Below are 12,323 nucleotides of genomic sequence, written 5' to 3'. Positions count from 1 at the left end.
TTATGCTAGAGATTTTTAATATGTATAATATAAGATTTTGAATGTGTATTTACAAGCATGCAATATCAGATTATTTTTCCAGAATATCATGAATATTATTTTTATAGCAAAATTACATAAATTGAGCATGAGATTTGATTACTCAAATGTGTGGCATGAGTATATTATAGTATAGTATGCTGATTATGTAACATTACAGATACTCAGTTATACAGACTATGTGTAGAAAATGAGACTTATAGTATTTCTCAGAATAACATGATTTCTAAACCATAACACTCAGACAGAGATTACAGATACTACTGATAGAAATTACAAATATTACAGATAGAAATTACAGATGCTACAAATAGAAATTACAGATATTACAGACAGTCATTAGAGATATTATAGATAGAAATTATAGATATTCTAGATTTACAGTGTTATGGTTGTTTTGAAATCATGTTAAAAGCAGCAAAATAAATATATATTTATATATGTATATAGTATTACATGATATTAGAACTCTATGGAAATTACAGACAGATATATATAGAGTAGAGCACAGTACCGTTGCTATTACAGATAGAGTGCAACCACATTACTCAAATAGTATGTGGATTCCGTCTAACCGTGCCAGCAGAGATTGCAGTCTCCCCAGCGAGCTAGGTTGAGGTGGTCGATTAGACGATGTTAGAGTTTGGAGATTGTCCGAAGAGATTGCAGTGGGCCAGATTGGCGGATGTTACAGATATAGATTGACTTGCCTAGTAGACCAACTAGAGTAAGTCCAGCCTACGGGCCGCACAACCCTGTCATAAGGGGTTAAATCATGACATACAAATCTAAGGGTATAGCAGAAGTTCCTATGTACAGATATATCACACAACAGCAGTTTATATTATTATATTAGCAGTATGTACAGATAGCAAACTCAGATACACAGTTATACTTTAAATTACATCATTTATATTCTATACAGTTTATCAACTTACTTAGATTACAGTATCAGTATTATTTCAGTATTTTAGATGTGTAACTCAGCCGTCACACACTAGTAATAGCATATTTTCTCTTACTAAGCGTCGACTCATCCTAGTGATTTACTGTTTTTCAAAAGATCCAGTTAAATGAGTAGATTAGGCTCGCGGGTAGAGGTTGTTTTTTGCTGCCACACTAGAAGGGTAGGTGTTTATATGATACTAGTGTTTTGGGGTAGTTTCCACATTTTGGTGATGTCACTAGGTGTTTTGTGTTGTAAATATATTTCAGAATAATATAGTTTTCTGGTATTGTATATAGCAGTTCCTAATTTTTGTATATCGTTGCTTAGGCATGTATAACACTTAGGATTTCCTCAGTGCTCCTTTGAGCCTGAGATATTTTTAATAGTTTTTCAGACATATGGTATTTATGAAATATAGAGAAAAAAATGTTATATAAGTAGCAGGTCGTTATAGCCGCCGCTGACGCTCCAAATCCGTCCCCGTCGCCTTCGCCGAGGAGATCAGCCGCCAGAGGCCTTCAAGGTATTCTCAATCTCTCCGATCTCTCTCTACTAGTCTCTCCATATCTCTCAATCTCTCTGGTCTCTCTCTCTCTCTCTCTCTCTCTCTCTCTCTCTCTCTCTCTCTCAGTCTCTCCATCTTTCTTCGTCGACGCCGTTGATGCTTCGGATCCGTCTCCATCACCTTCACCAAGGAGATCAACTATCGAAAGCCTTCCAGCCTTCAACGTATGTTTCTTTGAACTGGAATTTCAAGAATTTGTTTTTGTGTTTTTTGTTTTCAATTTTTGATTTTTATTATGTGTTTGTGTTTGTTTCTCTTAACTTTATGAACTTCTTTTTGGATATGGATTGCAATGTTTCCTTCTGTCTATATTGTAATAACTCAAGAAATTGATCAAGGTCTCATCGACGAACACAAGGGATTCGTCGACGAGAATACATGAGGGTCTCATCGATGAGGACACGTCTTGCCGATGAGAAGATACCAAAAGGGAGGTTTGTGGCAGTCTGAAATTCGTCAACAAGGGGTGAAGGTTCGTCGACGAACCTCTTCAGGAACTCATCGACGAGATGACGTGTCTCATCAACAAATCAGGGACTCTAAATAGCTAAAACCCAAATTTTTCAATAAAAGTTGGCGCAAGAATCCTCCCCTCTCTCTCTCTCTCTAAACTTCTCTCTCTCCTTCTTTCTTCGATCTCGGCTCCGTTTCTTGCCGGATTGACGATTTGAGGCCACCACGACGCTCTTGGGAAAGTACTCTACAAATCTACCAGAGTGGATCGTTGGTGGGAGTGGTTCAAATTACATCCAAAATTCAAGGTAAGGCATTTTATTCAGAACTTGCCTTTCTCATAGTTATATAAAATATTGTACGTAGAAAAATAATGATATTTTATTCTAAGAGATGTTATTTTCAGGGTGTTGAGTGGGGAACCTTGTGGGAGTAGGACCAGGCACACTTGGGGGCTTTTTACAGAAATCAAGTAAGGGAAATATGCTATGTTAGGAGTTTTTAACCATGTTATCAAAGATTTTATGATATACGCATGTATACCAGTTTATTAACCAGTTTTTACAGAATAAGAGTTTTAACGTTTGTGTGGTCTGAGTAGATATTTACTTGATATAGAATTTATTCAACTTTTTCCAGTATGTCATGATTTACAGTATGTACAGATATAGACAGATATACATAGATATTTATAAAGACAAATATAAAAAAATTTTATTCAGATTAGTATATTACAGTATTTACGGAATGTCATGTTTCCTAATACCATAACACTCAAATTATACAAACAGTTTATACAGACAGATTATATGGACAGATTACACAGTTAGATATATAGTTATAGCATCCAGATGCTACAGATATGATATTTAGATATACGGTATTTTCAATACAGAATTATAGGGTTATGGTTATTTTGGAAACATGATGAAAATAGTAAGATATTTATAGTAGTATATATATACAGTATCAGATCCCTGTGAAAATATTACAGATAGATACAGTTTATAGAGCACGATACCGTTGCTATTTATAGAATAGAGTGCAACCATATATCTCAAATAGTGTGTGGGTACCATCAACCGTGCTTGGAGTGGATGCAGCTCCCCAGTTTCTGGGTTGAGGGGGGCGGTTCGACGAGGTAGTAGTCCAGTTCCGTGCCTAGTAGAGGATGCAGTTTGGCTGGCCTGAGGTAGTGTAGATTATAGTGACTTACCTAGTAGGCCAACTAGAGTTAAGTCCCACCTACGAGTTGCACAACCTTGTTATGAGGGGTCAAATCATGACATATAGATTTTCAGGGAAAAACATAGTTATGTATATGTATATAGTTTTACAGCATTTGATAAATATAGTATGATATTAGCAGTATGAAAGATAGAAAGTTCAGATGATACAGTTATATTTTAAGCTATGATAAATGTAAGATATATATTTTTACTGATTTTCCAGCTTATACAGTTTCAAATGTTATTATTATAGTTATGCAACTTGGTCGCCACACACTAGTAATAGCATATTTCCACTTACTGAGCGTCGACTCATCCCATTGTGCTAACATTTTTCAGGTGAACCAGTTAGGCGAGCAAATCAGGCTCGCAGATAGAGAGACCCCTTTGATTGCCCTGTATATACAGTAAGTTTGTATAGGAAAATTGAGTTTTTGGGGAGATGGTACTGGTATATGTAATTATGACATGGGAAAATACTGAATTCTGGTATTGTATTTATATATATATATATATATATATATATATATATATATATATATGATTATGTGATTTATGTTTTTCTGCTGCATAGGTGTGCCCATTACGTACAGAAATACTTCAATGCCTATCTAAGGCCTGAGAGACTATAGCAGGGATATCAGAGTAATATATAGATATTTAAAAAAATAGAATAATTTTTGGGTTGTTATGCTAGGTTCTGCAGACTCTAGAGTGCAACGGAAAACAATACCAGAATTTAGAAATAGAATTTTAAGATGAGAAGCATAATCAGTTGGTGAAAATGATGTTGGAGAAATTAGGATGAGAATTTAGGGTTTTGTTCTTTGGTTTGGAGGTAGAGTTTTGGGGTGGTTTATGTGATTTTCCTGGGGTGATGATTCCAGGAAAACCATAGTAAACTATTGATGATTTCTATTTTTATGCAGTAGGGCTCGACCTTAAATTAGTAATGAGAGGATAGAAGTATTTTAGCTAGTATAGTATTGTAGGATTCAGATACTCAGGTAATTTGGTTATATTGCAGGATGGACCTAGGAGGTAGTAGTGCCCACGCTTGTGGTGATGATGGAGCTGGGCCTTATGGTGCTAGAGGTGGGGATTCAGATGCTGTGCTACACAGTATGGCTCAGCATATTATGGCTAAGATAGCTCAGAGCTCTAGGGAGCTGGGAGGTCCATCTCCAGCTCAAGGATGTACCATAGAGAAATTTATGAAGATGAACCCACCGACATTTTCAGGAGCAGTTGACCCTGCAGTTATAGAGAACTGGATGTAGGAGGTAGAGAAGATTCTGATGGTACTTCATTGTACAGATAAGCAAAGGGTTCTATACGCTACATATAGACTGGCAGGGGAGGCTGAAAGATGGTGGACGGCCACTAGACTGTTGGAGGAGCAGAGGACGACTCCAGTGTCAATGACCTGGGCCTGATTTAGGGACGTATTTTTCGATAGATACTATCCTGCCTCAGTCAGAGAGGCTCGAGTACAGGATTTTCTGAGCTTATCCGAGGGATCATTGACCGTCCAGCAGTACGCGGTGAAATTTATTGAGCTATCGCATTTCTGCCTTTATATTGTTCCAGATGAAGTTAAGAAGGCTAGAATGTTCGAGAGAAACATGAGGCGTGATATTTACAGATAGGTGGCAATATTGAGGATACAAAATTTTTCAGAACTGGTTGATCGGGCTATAATAGCATAGGAGAGTTTGCTAAGATACAGAGCCAGAAGAAGAGGACCACACCCTCAAGTTTTCAGGTGGGTCCCAGCTAAGGCCCTTGGAGAGGAGGTAGATCTGGATGGGGTCAGAGGCAGATGGTAGAGCACGGTGGGTTTCAGGGTGGACAGCTTCTTGCCACTTGTCCCAGATGTTAACGGAGACACCTTGGTGAGTGCTAGCTGGGGGAGAATGTCTGTTATCGCTATGGGAGGCTCGGCCATAAGGCTCGATCGTTCCAGATTGTTGACCATATTGGTCATGTCCCATTTTGATTATGACAAATATTCTGATATTTAATGGTTGATGAGTTTGTGTGCAGGACCAATCGGAAGTATTATATGGTGCACGCACACGGCACATGAAGTGAAGACCTGAAGGCCCTGTTCATGCTGTATTGTAATTTCATCATTTTGGGTCTGTAATAGTAATTAGGATAACATGGTTTGTAATAAGTAATAATTAATGCCTTACTTGCATGGTAGGATGGATAAACTCAAGACCATAGATGGACCTTAGGGAACACCCTTTGGCTGACCGACACCAGATTTTTTTGGTGTCCTCAAAATGAAAAAGACCTAGAAATGACCCTAGGACACTCACTCATGCATATATATGTTAGCTTTAACGTGATCCTAAAAGGGGGGTGAATTGGTATTTTTAAAATTTAATCCCTAGGTAAATATCCTAACAACAGTATATTCACAACCCTATGGTCAATCTAATGCAAGTAATGTAAATATATACCAAAAATTAAATAAAACAATTTAATTAAGAACACATGCACCAGAGAACAGTAAAGTGAGAGTGACACGCAGAAATGTTATCGAGATTCGGCCAATTGCTTACATCCCCACCTTGGCTAACAAGCACAAGGATTACCACTATAATTGCTCACTTAAACGGGTGGAGCGGCACCTAAACAAACCAAGTCAATTAGCACAAGGCTGACCTCAACCTTTACAATCAATCCTTACCGGGCTGGATTACCGCCCCCTTAGGCCACGCCTGGAAACACTCAGATTTTACAATCAAAGAATATTGGTACAGTGATTATGTTTTCATGTAAAGCAGATGTACTAAATTAAGCTCAATCACATACACCACCAAATGATTTAATATGTAAGCTTAATGTGATTTAATATATCAACTCTCAAATATATTTGCTATCAATGTAATCAGTGCATGAGAGCGCAAACCAGTATGATCTTTGTATCACAAGATATTTTAATCAACGTGCTCAAACAAACTTATTAATCAAGTCTCAAATATTCCAATTAGCATGATATCTCAATCGTGTAAATATCAAATAACGTATATGCTTGGTTTGCAAAAGAATCTTAATCTTTGTATTCAGCAAATGATATATGAATTAATAAATATTGCAACAAAGATTCTTATCACATAAACAAATATATTTTCAAAAGTATGTCAAGATAAATCACATAAGATATTTGAAAATGTTTTGAAAAGATTTTGCAATCCAAAAACAAATATAAACTTCCCAGGATATTGCAATGAATATCCAATACTCAGAAGTTTAATACAAGTCTTCTTAGGATAGACTTATCAACCAAGTCCCCTAAGAACACTCAGATTTGGCTCTCAAGAAAATCGTATCAAACAAACAAATCAAGGGGAGTAAATCTTTCAAACAATCACTAAAATTAAACTTACGAAGAGTTTTTGCAATGAGAGAAGGTAAAAGTGAGTGAATGGAGTCTAGAAATGAGTAGTAGGAATTTTGAGATTGAGAGAGAATTTTTAATCAAGTTGGCTAATTAAGTTACTAATCATTCCAAATGAAGGGGCATATATAGACTTCCCCTGAATTATAACCGTTAAGGACATGATTGGAATAATTAGAAAAGATTTAATAATTTTTAATTACTTTAACCCTGTTTAACTGAGTTAACCATGGTAAAAAAATAGGTCCAACCCAAGAGCACCGGTCGACAAGGACAAGTTCGGTCGACCCAAGTTCTTGGGGTTCAGTTGACTGGGCCAAAAATGAACTACCTGGTTTGGTCGACCGAACATGTATGTGCTATGGCAATTTTCCAATTCTTGCAAGGTTCGGTCGATTAGGCTGATTTTGAACTAGGCCTGTCGATCGACCAGATCGTTGAGTTCCCACATATGGGAACTTGGTCGACCAAGTTGGTGGTATTCAAAAATCACTCGGTCGAACAGGAGGTCAATAAAGTTGACCTTAGGGGTGTTTGGTCGACCAGGGCCAAATGAATTGCTGGAGTTCGGTCGACCGGGCTGTGGTCAACCAGTTGACCTGGTCCACGTTGGGTTGACCAAGGACCAAATGAACATAAATGTTTAGTCGACCGAGAGTGCACATTTTGTGCATTTCAGTCCTATTTTATCTAACAAACACCCTATTCAAAAGTATAACACATACAAGTGAGTGAGTGAGTGTCCTAGGGTCTTTTCTAAGTCCTGTTTTAGTTTCGGTTTGAGCTTACATATTAGATCATGCATGTAATGTGTGTGTGATTATTACAAACCAAAAACCCTAATTACTATTACAAACCCTTTTCATAGATGAAATACATTACAACATAAACAAAATTGGGTCTTCAATCTTCACCCTCTCTATATGCATTATGATCTGTCAATTTAAGTTCCTGCACATAACCTCAAATACTCATTAGATATAATGAGTATTTGTCATTATCAAAACCGAGCATGATCTATAAGGTCAACATTCTCCCCCTTTTTGATGATGACAAATACACTCAAAAAAAATATGGGTATAAGCCTAAGAAGGCTCCCCCTATCAATATGCATTTAGGGAAAATCAAATTTTAACCCAATTATTTTATTTTACCCAATTTTTGCCTCTTCATCTCCCCCTTTTTGCTGTTCCTTTTGGAAATAGCAAAAAAAGCCATAAGAGTTAAGAGCTTTAGGCAATGGGTAAGTATTTATACATTATAAGTTTTGGAAAGTTTTTGAAAAAAATTTGGTAGTGTCGTTTGAAAATTGGGCTTTCCAAAACAAATCATGTATAATTAATAACCTATTTGGGTTTATAAGTCACAACAGTTTATCTACAACTACTCAAACAGTTTAGTATCATCAATAAAATAAAATACAAAGTCCAATATGATCATGAGGTGGATATAAGAATTATACATCACAAACAATAGTCAAAATTCACAAAGTCTAATCCACTAAGACATATCAACAATAATATGAGTTGCGAAGACTTTTAAATTTGACTTGAGAGCTCCCTGTAAATTTAAGCAAATTATGAAACATCTAAGAAGCTTCTCTACTGTGTATTAGACCTAACTCACGTCTAATTTGTATGAACCTATCCTCGGGAAGTGGTTTAGTGAATATGTCCGCCCACTGTTCATTGGTGCATACAAACTCAAGTGCAACATCTTCTTTCTACACATGATCACGAAGGAAGTGATGTCTGATCTCAATGTGTTTAGTTCGTGAATGTGAGATAAGTTTTTTAGAAATGTTGATTGCACTAGTATTGTCACATTTAATCGGTATTGTATTATAGTGCAATCCATAATCCATAAGTTATTGTTTCATATAAAGAGTTTGGGCACAACAACTTTCAGCCGCAATATATTCTGCTTCAACTGTGGATAAGGCAAATGAGTTTTGTTTCTTGGAGAACCAAGAAACAAGAGATTGTCCTAAATAATGACAAGTTCCGCTGGTACTTTTTCTATCAACTTTACTACCGGCAAAGTCAGCATCAATATAACTCACAATCTCAAAGGTAGTATGCTAAGGGTACCATAAGCCTAACTCTATAGTCCCAACTAGATACCTAAGGATTCATTTAACTACTTTTAGATGGGATTCCTTAGGGGCAGCCTGAAATCTAGCACACATACACACACTAAACATAATATCAGACCTACTAGTAGTGAGATATAGGAGACTCCCAATCATGCCATGATACAGTTTCACGTCAACAGGGATTCCTTGCTCATCTTTATCAAGCTTAATGGAAGAGTTCATAGGTGTACCAAGAATTTTACAATCTTCCATATTAAATTTCTTTAGCAAGTCCCTAATATATTTAGATTGGCATATGAAAGTTCCATGTTTAGCTTGCTTAATTTGTAGCCCTAAGAAGAAATTAAGTTCACCCATCATGCTCATTTCAAATTCACTTTGCATGCACTTGGCAAACTCATTACACAACTCATCATTAGTTGCTCCAAAAATGATATCGTCCACATAAATTTGAACAAAGAGCATATCATCATTTTTGGATTTGATGAAGAGTGTGAAATTAGGATAGCTTCCCAAGAGGGGGGTGAATTGGGAATTTAAAAACTTTCTTTTTAATTCCTTTTAAGAATACTTAACTTCTTTTATTGTTTATCTAATTCTTTTACTTGCTTGTTTAATTTGTCAAACACACAATAACTTGGTTTCTTTTATACAATCAACAACACAAGCACTTAAACAACTAAATCACCAATCAACCTTTCAATTAACCACACTATCCAAACTAACCAAACACAATTTGAAGGCAAACAACCAAACCAAAATTAAGATATACAGTAGTAAGAAATTAGGATGGTTGTTTGTTTATGTAGGCCTTATAAATATGAATCAAGCCTTGTAGTTGAATGATATGCTTGTTAAAATAAATTTGCTTCTTTTATATGATTTACAACCACACATCCACACTCTTCCCAAAATTCAGAATTCAAATAAACTCTTAGTTAATTTTCTTTAGGTGTTTTAACCAAGTAACGTACTCCCGTATGATTTCCGCAAAGTATGGTTTAACCAACGTACTCCCTTTTGGTTTCCGCAACCCAAATCAAAATTAAACTTTAAGTTTGTTTGATTTCCAAATAAACGTAGTGTATATGATTTCAAATTTAAACCATCCACGCAATATAAATATGCTGAAAATAAAGAGTAAGGGAAAGAGAGAGTGAGACACAGGATTTTACGAGGTTCGACTTCAACACAGCCTACGTCCTCGCCTTTGGCAAAACCACCAAAGGATTCACTAAACCTGTTCCTTTATCGAGTGGAACAATACCTTTATACACTCCTTCAGAAGGCTAGAGCAGCACCTCTCTAAGCGATAATCCCTCGCCTAGCCAACGATCCAGCAAACCTGGAATCGTCACAATCTACAAGAATATAATATAAATTCTGCGTACAAAAAAATACTCCCAAAATTTAGAGCAGGTTGTACAAATTCAAATGTAAATTGTACTTCAAAAAACCAAAGCAAAATAGAATATATGAAGCTCTAAAGTTTTTAGAAGTCACCAATGGTTCGTTTAAAAGAGAAATGGAATTGCAACCCGAAACCAAACTTCGATATTTTCAATCTACCAGAATTGTAGAATTCCTCTCTAGCAAAAGATGTGAGCAAAGAAGAACTTCAGAAGAATTTCAGCACAAGATGAATTTCAAATTTTGTCTGATTTCTCTTTTTTCTTGTGTTTTTCAAGTATTGTGTTTTTTCATTACCCAAAGAGGTATTTATAGGCAATTTAAAAAATCAACTTCCACATCAAATTAGGTAAACTTTGAAAAAACATTTAATTTGTTGACTAAATTTTGAAAGATCAACATTCACATCAAATTAGGTAAACTTTGAAAAAACATTAAAATTGTTGACTAAATTTTGAAATTCAAAATTTTGAAAGATGTTGTCCATATCAAATTAGGTAAACTTTGAAAAAACATTAAATTGTTGATTAAATTTTAAAATTCAAAATTTTGAAAGATGTTGTCCATATCAAATTAGGTAAACTTTGAAAAAATATTAAATTGTTGATTAAATTTTGAAATTCAAAATTTTAAAAGAAGCTTCCCTTTGAGATCTAAAATTTGCTCCACGTGGCAGTCGTCTGCCATGACATGGCAGTCATCTGTCATAGTTAAAATTTAAACCCAGAATACTTTTATTAAACCCTTTAACTTGCCAGTCGTCTGTCCATAAACAGACAGTCATCTGTCAGGTGCACTGCTTATCAGAAACTCACTTTTTATTTTGAATACTTTCCTTCCTTTAAGACCTTTGTTACTTTACTTTCAAAAACATGTTTTAAGCTCTTTAAAACAAAGTGTTTCTTAGTTTCTTTTGATTTTATAAGAGCTTCACATATCTAAATGACACTTGGTTTTGAAGTACTTACAACAGTTCTTCTAATTATGGTCTTCTTAAATCCTTCAGCCTCCTTCAGCCTTTTGAGGTTCACTTTTGACTTTGGGTTTGCTTGCCCTTAAGCTTCTTTATTTTTTATTCATTGCCTTCAATATTCTGAGGCACTTTCACTAGATTAACATTGAGCTTCAACTTATCAACCTTGAGAGTTCTTTTACCTAAAACGCATCACTTAACATCATATGTTAAAACATCCTTCATTTTGTTATCATCAAAACAGGATTGAAAAGTTCAGTTAAGTCAACAGAGTGTAGTGTCAATTTTGCCACGGGTAAACCCATTTTCTAGTAGAAAACCACTAAAACTCTCATACCAAGCTCTAGAAGCTTGTTTCAATCCATACAAAGCCTTAGACAACCGGTAAACATGATCTGGATATTTATGATTTTCAAAATCGAGCCGTTGTTCTACATATACTTCTTCATTAATATAGTCATTTTGAAAAGCGCTTTTAAAATCCATTTGAAATAATTTAAAATCTTTAAAAGCGGCATAAGCAAGTAGCATATGAATGGCTTCTAACCTAGTAACAGGAGCATATGTTTCATCAAAGGCAATTCCCTCCTCCTGATTATATCCTTGGGCAACTAGTCTAGCCTTATTCCTAGTTACTACCCCATTCTCATCTTTCTTATTTCTATACACCAATTTAGTTCCAATAATTGTGTGATCATTAGGCTTAAGAACTAGAGTCCACACTTTGCTTCTTTCAAATTGACTAAGTTCTTCTTGCATGGACATCACCCAAGACTCATCCTCTATGACTTTTTTAATATTTTTATGTTCTTCTTGGGATAAGAAAACGGAATGATTCACTAGATTTCTCCAAGAGGATCTTGTGGCTACACCACGGGACGGTTCACCTATGATTTGATCTAGAGGATGATTTATAAATTTCCAATCTCTAGACAACTCTTGATTTTCATTTTCATTATCTTCAGATGATTTTTCATTTACTTTTGGGTTTTCATTTGCATTGTTTTCAATAGATAATTTTTCTAAGCATTTTTTAATATCAATATCATCTTCATCATCTTTCTTAGAAAATGGATTAGATTCATCAAACACAACATGAATAGATTTAATGAAAGTCAATGTTTTTTTATTGAAAACCCTATATGCTTTACTATTAAGTGCATAACCTAGGAAAATACTTTCATTAGATTTAAAGTCA

This window comes from Malania oleifera, chromosome 6 (genome assembly GCF_029873635.1).
Source record: "Malania oleifera isolate guangnan ecotype guangnan chromosome 6, ASM2987363v1, whole genome shotgun sequence".
Classification (NCBI taxonomy): domain Eukaryota; kingdom Viridiplantae; phylum Streptophyta; class Magnoliopsida; order Santalales; family Ximeniaceae; genus Malania; species Malania oleifera.
Note: the sequence above shows the minus strand (reverse complement) of the source record.